This window comes from Glycine soja, chromosome 1, assembly GCF_004193775.1.
Source record: "Glycine soja cultivar W05 chromosome 1, ASM419377v2, whole genome shotgun sequence".
NCBI lineage: Eukaryota > Viridiplantae > Streptophyta > Magnoliopsida > Fabales > Fabaceae > Glycine > Glycine soja.
In genome coordinates, this window is record NC_041002.1 from 6,000,300 (window position 1) to 6,008,831 (window position 8,532).

The window sequence follows — 8,532 nt, forward strand, 5'->3', positions numbered from 1 at the left end:
CAAGGTATGCCAATATTGTGCCAGAGTCAACTATGGTTCCTCGATTGTTAGTTTCTGCAAATACATTTGAACCGTGAAACATAGCAAGTTAGTGAACATAGTGAAGATGATAAAATCATGCAAATGTTATATGTTCTCATATCCCCATACACAATCAAGCAATCAGTAATTCAAAGAGAGATAGATTTCCTTGGATATTCTCTCCATCATTTCTTACCTTATACGTGAAAGCGGAGAAACACGGTAGCAGCAATCTGCCCCGAATCCAGTAATATAACTAACAGAGTAACGATACAAATGAATCTGCATTGAATCAAATCAAACCAAAAGTTGATAATTTAAAAAAATAAGAAACAAATATCAAAAGTGAGGAACCGTAAAAACAAAAGGGAAATAGAGAACAACAAAAGGCAGCGATGGGAAATAGAGAGGGTTGAAATTGAAAGAAGCGATACCTGAAGGAAGAAGAAGAGGAAGAGCAAAGGTCTAAAGTTAGGGTTAGGGTTGGGGTAGGATCGTAGGACTTGCTATTTGGTGATATACAATACAATTTTAATTTATACAAGCTCTAGCTTTTCTCTCATCTTGAATGGGACCCTATTCTTTCACCTGCAGGATTTTAATTTATGTTATTTTTAAGTGGAGGGGTACGTCCGGGTTCGTGGCGGATGAAGTAATCCCATACCCGTACCCGTACCTGAATTTTGGTTATCAGGGAAAACCCAAACCCAAACCCATAACCGGTCAACTCAGATATTACCTGTCAAAGTCGGGACGGATTCGGGCGGGTACCCATGAGTACGGGTTTTCTTGCCATGTTTGCTCGTGGTGTAGGAACATATTAGACCCATGGTGCATGGGTGAGTGGGGGTGCATTGTGGTGCAAAATTTTAGGGCACCACTTCCGTTCCCATCAGTTACCGAAGAGTTTGTTTCCCTTTTAAATGGAGTCGATGTTTGATTTCGAGTCATCATTACTTCAAATTTATGCCTTCTTTCTTGAAACTTCCTTGCTTCCTTGGTTGCTTTTTGCGATTCTCCTTTTTCCCCTGTTCATTTTCTTTGTTTCTTCAAGGTATTCATTTTCTCTGATCATGTCTTCCTTTTTGTTTGATTCCACCATCGATATAAGTTGTAGTGATTCTAGGGGCTCGATTGAGCAACCCATGATAGACTAGGAGGTCATTTCCATTGGCGGTTCCTCCTTAGAGGATACTCTTCATGGTGCCTTCGACAATGAGTCCTCATCTTTGGAGAGGGTAAGGGATTCGCACACTACCGATGGGGACACTTCTTGCCCTCGCTGGAGGGCATGGCATTTTGCTGCTTCTGGGGAGCCTGTCCCGGTTATTGTGATCCTCCCTCTTCTGCTTTTGCAACATAGCCATAGTGCTGGGTCACCGTCGTCCTCACCTAACATCGTTGGTTATAAGTGGGTGAAGGGCGACGTTATGAAATACAAGTCCTTTTCTCACCTCTGCGATGATTGTCCCTGCTCTTCAACGCCGGGTGAAGTTGGCAAGCCCTCAGAACTTATGCAAGTTAGTCATTCAAACATAAGTGTCTATTTGAGGTCTTGGGTCTAATTCTTCCCTTGATCACTTTCCAGTGTGCTCTTCTTAAGCACATGAATATGGCCCCTTCCCAACTCCACCCAAACAGTTAGGCCATGGTGAGAGCCTTTGGAATTTTGTGCCTCTTTCGCAACATCCAGCTTAATGTATCAGTCTTCTTGTTTTTCTTTTAAACAAAGCTGACTGGCAAGATTGGTTGGGTCTCCTTGAACAATGTGTCCAAGAAGTTGTTTGAGTTTGACTCAAATATCTTTCACCTCTTTAAGGATCGTTTCTTTAACGTCTTGGCTACTGATGTCATGACTGATGGTTTGCCAATGATGTTCAATAGGGATGGGGAGCCCCATTTCCCGTTCTACTAGCAATATGACCCTACTGGGTTCAAGTCGTTTGACGAGGATCTGTTGACCCATGTGGAAAGGGTTGACAAAGTTATTTTGGAGTAACTGCCGGCCTCGTTGGATGCACAGGCCATTCTGTCTCTTCCCTCGACGAGCGACCCCCTCGCTACCTTGGACGGTAAAGTGTCTAACCTTGTCCTCTTTTGTGTTTTAGATCAGTGTCGGCCGAAACTAACACTTGCTTGTGTTGTTGTTACTTGTTTTGCAGGTATTATGGGTGACTTCCCCTGAAGGCCACTCATGAAGCAGATTGGACTTGCGGGTAGGACTGTGCCATCGTCTGCTGCTGCTTCTGTTCTTGGAGAAGGGGGTCAACCTACTGGTAAGGTTGGCCCTGTTTCTATTTTGTTGAGGTCACCTTTGGTGCCCTTTCCTCTATTTTGGCAAAGAGGAAACAAGATGAAAGTGTTGGGTCGTCTGACTGTGAAAAGTTGAAGTCCCCTATGAGCCTTCGTGCCCTGAGGCAAGCTGCGGGGTTGATGCCTGGTGCGGGTTTCCCTTCAAGTGTGCAAGATGTGCCTCTAGCTCCACCAGCTTTCGAGGCTCTTGCTGCCAATGTTGTTGTTACTGTTACTTCTGCTCCTCCACCTCCTCTTGTCGTACCTGTTCAGGAGGCCACTCCTACTGTCGATGTTAATATGTCAACCACTTCGGCTAGTCCTGTCGTGGTTACGTCGTCCACCATCATTGCACCCTTGTTGAGTGTCGGTATGGCGACTGCTAGTGCTCCTGTAATGTCACCTCCTCCTTCTTTAGCTCCATCGGTTCCATCCTCTACTATATTGGTGATGGCATCACCTCCTTTGTCTTCTTGGCCCCATGTCTCATTAGATCACATGTACACCTCCAACAATGTTCATTCATTGTGGGCTGCAAGTTATAGGCCGAAGCAGAAGACCCCGACTGGCTTTGTGTCAACCTTCGACAAAAATTAGATTTGGTCGGTTGGGGTGCAGAACACTACAAATTCTGCCAAAGTCTTTCTCTAGGGAAATTTGGTGATTCTAGAGGAGAATGGACAACAACACCAAAAGGCTTTGCACAAGGTGGCATCCTTGGAGGCGGAGGTCCCCAAATGGAGGGTTATTGCTCGCACTCTCTATAGAGTGGAGTGTCATAAGGTAGCTAACGCCACCATCACCTTTGCTGAGGCCATAAGGTAAAATTGCCAACTTTCTTCCAAAGTTGATAGTGTGTTGGCCAAGTTTTTGAGCACAAGGTTAGACGGTGATGAACTGTTCGCATGCTACAAGAGTTTTCAGGATGAGAAAAAGAACCTGGATGGCAAGATGGAAGGCATTGCGACGGAAAGGGACGAGCTTGCAAAGGTGGTTGCTGATTTAGAGGCCTGACTTAAGTAGTCAGAGTCCAGGTTGGAGGAGTCTGAGCTGTTGGCTGCTAGGGAAAGAGAGGACAGTAAAGAGCTTAAGGAGGAGCTGCTCATTTACAAGATGGAGGCTATGGAGCAGCATGAAAAGGGCTTCAACAAGGCCGTTAGGCAGGCCGGGTTCTTCGCCAAGGACCTTGACTTGGGTCTTTTAGACCTTTTCAAGGATGTGAAGGATGGTGTTCTTCTTGACGAGGAGTATTTTGCTGTGGAGGAGGAGGTTGTTGATGAGGAGCAGGGTGTTGAGGAGCAAGGCGATGATGCCACTATTTACGTTGTCTTTTGTTTATTTTCTTCTTTTCTTCATTGTTGGAATTTTGGCTTTACAGTTCTTGTAATTATGATAATTATTTTATTTTCCTTCACTGCATATGCTCTCCTTTGATGACGAATTTTGCACTGTTTATGCATGTCTTGTGAGTTTGCCATTATCTATGCAATGCTTTGTACTTGTGGTAGTATGAATAGGCCATCATGATGATGAGTCTGGAATCTTTGACGATGTAGACCTTGTCGATGAAGAGGTAAGACCTTGGTGGTCTCGTAAAAAGTGGATGACATGAAATCATCTCAGGTTTGATTTTAACCTGGTTAAAGGTTTTCTCACCCATCTGGTAGGGCTTCCTTATGCTTTGTGGAGCTTTCCCTAACGCTTGTGAGGAGTATGTTTGACTTGCCCCTAGTTGAAGGTCTTGCCAACCAATCTGGGGGTAGGTCGCTTGACCTGCGAAGTTTCTCCTCTAATAGTTATGAGGAGTATGTTTGACTTGTCCCTAGTTGAAGGTCTTGCCAACTAGTCTTCGGGTAGGTCGCTTGAACTACGGAATTTCGCCTCTGATGGTTATGAGGAGTAAGTATGAGTTGTACCTAATTGAAGGTCTTGCCACATAGTCTGGTGGTAGTTTGTTTTGTTGAACTTGGACCCTTGATGGTGGTTGTTGTAATTACTGCGAGTGAGTGAACCAAAGAGATGCCTTGGGTTTTGCAAGAGTGCGTACCGAGGGTAGACCTTGGGTTTTGCAAGAGTGTGTACCAAGGGCAGAACTTGCGTACCTTGAGTTCCTGTGGAGATGGAACTAAGTAACAAAAATGGCTCACCAAGGGTGAACCTTGGGTTTTTCGAACCTTGGACCAGGGACATGTTTGCCCTGGGTTTTTTCAAGCCCGTGGAGCTACGTCGAGGCTTACCAAGGACGGGCCTTAGATTTTGTGAACCTGTGAGGATCACCAAGTGTGGAGCTTTGTTGAGTCTTATGTGCAGTGCATGTGTTGTGCTCTTGCATACATGGCATTCGCTGTGGGTGGCACGTATCAGAGACGTAATGGCTTGCTCTTGCATACATATCACTCACCGTGGGTGGCATGTATTGGAGACGTAGTGGCATGCTCTTGCATACATGTCACTCGCTGTGGGTGGCATGTACTGCAGACGTAGTGGTGTGCTCTTGCATACATGTCACTCACTGTGGGTGACATATACTAGACACATAGTGGCGTGAATCAGTGGGACTCACCAAGGGCAGACCTTGGGATTTGTGAGCCCTTTGGAGGATTGACCAGGGAATTGTCTGGGGTTTTGGGCATCATGCTCTTGCATATATGTCACTTGTCGTGGATGACTTGTACTGGAAACTTAATGGCTTGCTCTTGCGTACATGTCACTGACTATGAGTGGCATGTACTGAAGACTTAATGGTCTGCTCTTGCATACATGTCACTCGCTATGGGTGGCAAGTACTGGAGATGTAATGGGGTGCTTTTGCATACATGCCACTCGTCGTGGGTGACACGTACTAAAGACATAGTGGTAGAAGGAGGGTTCACCCAGGGTGGTCCTTGGGTTTTAAGAGCCTTGGAGCTATAACTATGGATGTTCATGTCTTGACAAGAAAATTATGAAAAGGAAAGGGTGTAGAATTTTTATTCAATGTATTTGATTGAGTAAAAATTCCCTTCATTATCCTAGATGTGCCTCGTTTAAACCTCTCAAGCCAAAACCCTGATTTTGGTATTTTTGGGACAAAAGACTTAAGTAGGAAAAAGAGTACAACATTGGGTTTGCATTTAGGTCAACTAAAGTAGAACTTCAGATGGGTGGCATTCCATGTTCTTAGAATTGCTTTGCCATCCAGTTCTTGTAGTATATATGCTCTGTTGTCTAGGCTTGTTGTTGGGACTAAGCTTTCCTGCTCGAGGATCTTTTCTGGCTTCACCTCTAACTCGCCATACAAGGTCACCAGGTTGAAAGGCTCATGGTTGAACCTTTGTATTATATCTCCTTGCTGCTCAGAGTTTGGTGGCTTTTTCCCTGATCCTTGCCTTTTCTTGGACTTCGTCTGTTGTTTCGAGTTCTACCCTCATGTTTTCTTCATTTTGTTATTGCTAGAATGGCAGTCTCCTTGTCGATGGTTCCCCTGACTTCAACGGGGATCATGGCGTTTATGCCATATATAAGTTGGTAAAAAGTCTTGTTGGTTGTTGTCTGGGGTGAACAGTGGTAGGCCTAGAGTATACTAGGGAGCTCCTCTTTCCATAGACCCTTAGACTTGTCGAGTCCAATACGTAGGGCCCTAAGGATGACTCTGTTAGCTGTCTCTGCCTAATCGATGATCTGGGGATGTTCGACAGAGGTGACTAGGTGCTTAATGCCTAGCCTTATAAGGAAATTTTCATAAGTCTGAGCTTTGAATTGAGTGTCATTGTCCGTGAAAATGGCGTATGGGAGGTCGTACCTGCATATGAGGTGTTTCCAGGTGAATCTCTCCACCTCATTGACCATAATTTCCCATAGTGATCATGCTTTTATCCACTTTGTGAAGTAGTTGATGGCGACTAGTAAGTATTTAACTACTTCTAGGGCCTATGGCAATGGTCCCAGTATGTCCATTCCCCACATGGCGAAGGGCTAAATGGAGCTTGGACTATAGAGATTCTTAGGAGGAGTGCACCTCCTGGTAAAGTCGAGGGCATCTTCCTTGAGTGTCACCCAGTAGTAGCCGGCTTACACCACTTTGGAGGTAAGGGAGCGTCCTCCGGTGTGGAGACCATAGATCCTTTCATAAATTTCTTTCATGACGTAGTTTACCTGTTGATTGTTTAGGCATTTGAGTAGGGGTGTTGTCAACCCCTTTTTGAATAGCTTGCCATCAAAGATGACATAGTAGCTGGCTTTCCGTTTGAAATGTTGGGCTTTGTTCTTGTTTGGCAGCAATTCCCCCCGAATTGTGAAATTCTTGTAGGGGGTCATCCAGTTTGGTTCCTCCTCTTTTCTAGTCATAACTTCTCAATGTCTATGGTGGGAGTTTGGAGTGTCTCCTGGATGATAGTCTTGAGGTGCTCGGCCTTCTTGGTGTTGGCTAGCTTGGAGAGTAGGTCTGCTCTAGTTTTGCTTTACTTGGGTATAAAGTACATTTGAAAACATTTGAAATTGTTAATGAGAGTTTTGGCAATGTGGTAGTAGTTTAGCAACATTGTCTCCTTGGTCTAGTATTTGTTGGCAACCTGTCCCTGGACAAGTTGCGAGTCCATGTAGCATCATAGCTTCTTGGCCCCAACTTTTGTTGCTAGTTTTAGACCTGCAATGAGCGCCTGATACTTTGCCTGGTTGTTTGAGGCTCTGAAGTTAAGCTTAAGGGCTTGCTCTAAGGTAACATTGTAAGGGCCTTCAAGGATGATTCTTGCCCCGCTTCATTTTACGTAGGACGCACCGTCAACGTAAAGGTTCCACTAGTCTGGGTGGTTGTCATTTCCAGTGAATTATGCTAGAAAGTCAGTCATGAATTGTGTCTTCATGGGGCCGCGAGGTTCGTATTGGATGTCAAGCTCTGAAAGTTCTACAGACCAGGCCACCATCCTTCCTGTGAGTTCAGGCTTTCACAAAACCTGCTTGATGGGGTAGTTCATTTTGACTACCACTTGATGACTCTAGAAGTAGGGCTTGAGTCGTCAGGTCAAGGTAATGAGTGCTAGTGCCGCCTTTTCTATCATTTGGTAGCACTTCTCGGCGTCATGGAGTATACGGTTAGTGAAATGGATAGGGAGTTGGTGCTTCCCTTTCTCTTGTACGAAGGTTAAGCTAACGGCTTCGTCACCTACTAAGAGATACAGGAGTAGGGGTACTCCTGGCCTGGGTTGGCTCAAAACTAACGATGTGGCTATGGTCTTCTTGAAAGCCAGGAAGGCTTGTTTGCAAGTTTCGTCCCATAGGAAGGGCTAAGTTTTCTTGAGCATTTTGTAAAACAGCTTCGCCTTTTCAGCAAACTTCGGGAGGAACCTGGACAAGGATGCTAGTCTATCATTCAATTTTCGGACTTCTTGGACGTTGGTCGGGCTGCGCATCTCCAGTACGACAGTGCATTTTTTGAGGAACTTGCCTCGGCCTACTCCGAAAGTACATTTTTCAGGGTTGATGCGCATATCATATTTGTGAAGTTCCTCAAAGACTTCTTCCAAGTTTGGAACATGTTGGGCTATGCTTTGAGACTTGACAACCATGTTGTCCACATATACCTTGACGTTTCGTCCGATCTGTTGTTTAAAGACTCAGTCCATCAGTCGTTGGTATGTAGCGCCTACATTTTTAGGGCAAAGGGAATGACCTTGTAGCAAAAGTTAGCATCTTCAGTGATAAATGTTATTTTCTCCTCGTTTGAAGTGTATATCCTGATCTGGTTGTATCTGGAGTAAGCGTCCAGGAAGCGTAGCACCTGGAACTCGGACGCTCCATCGACTAGCCTGTTGATGTTGGGCAAAGGGTATGCGTCTTTGGGGCACGTCCTATTTAGATCAGTGTAATGGGGGAACATTCACCATTTGTTGTTGGCCTTTTTGACCATGACGATGTTGGCAAGCTAGGTGGAATATGTGACTTCTCTAATGAAGTTTGCATTGAGGAGTTTGTCCACTTCTTCTTTGATAGCTTTGCATCGTTCTTCTCACATCTTCCTTTTCTTCTATTATATCGGTTTGTCTTGGGGATAGATCACAACTTTGTGGCAGATAATGCTGGGATGGATTCCCAGCATGTCAAATGGTTGCCAAGCAAATAAATTCGTATTTTTGTGTAGCACATCGATGATGTTCCGGTGCTCATTTCTAGTGAGGTCCTTATTGAGCCCAGGTTTAGGTCTGAGCTGCAACTTGACGAGCTCTTCGATGGGTTTCGGGCCTC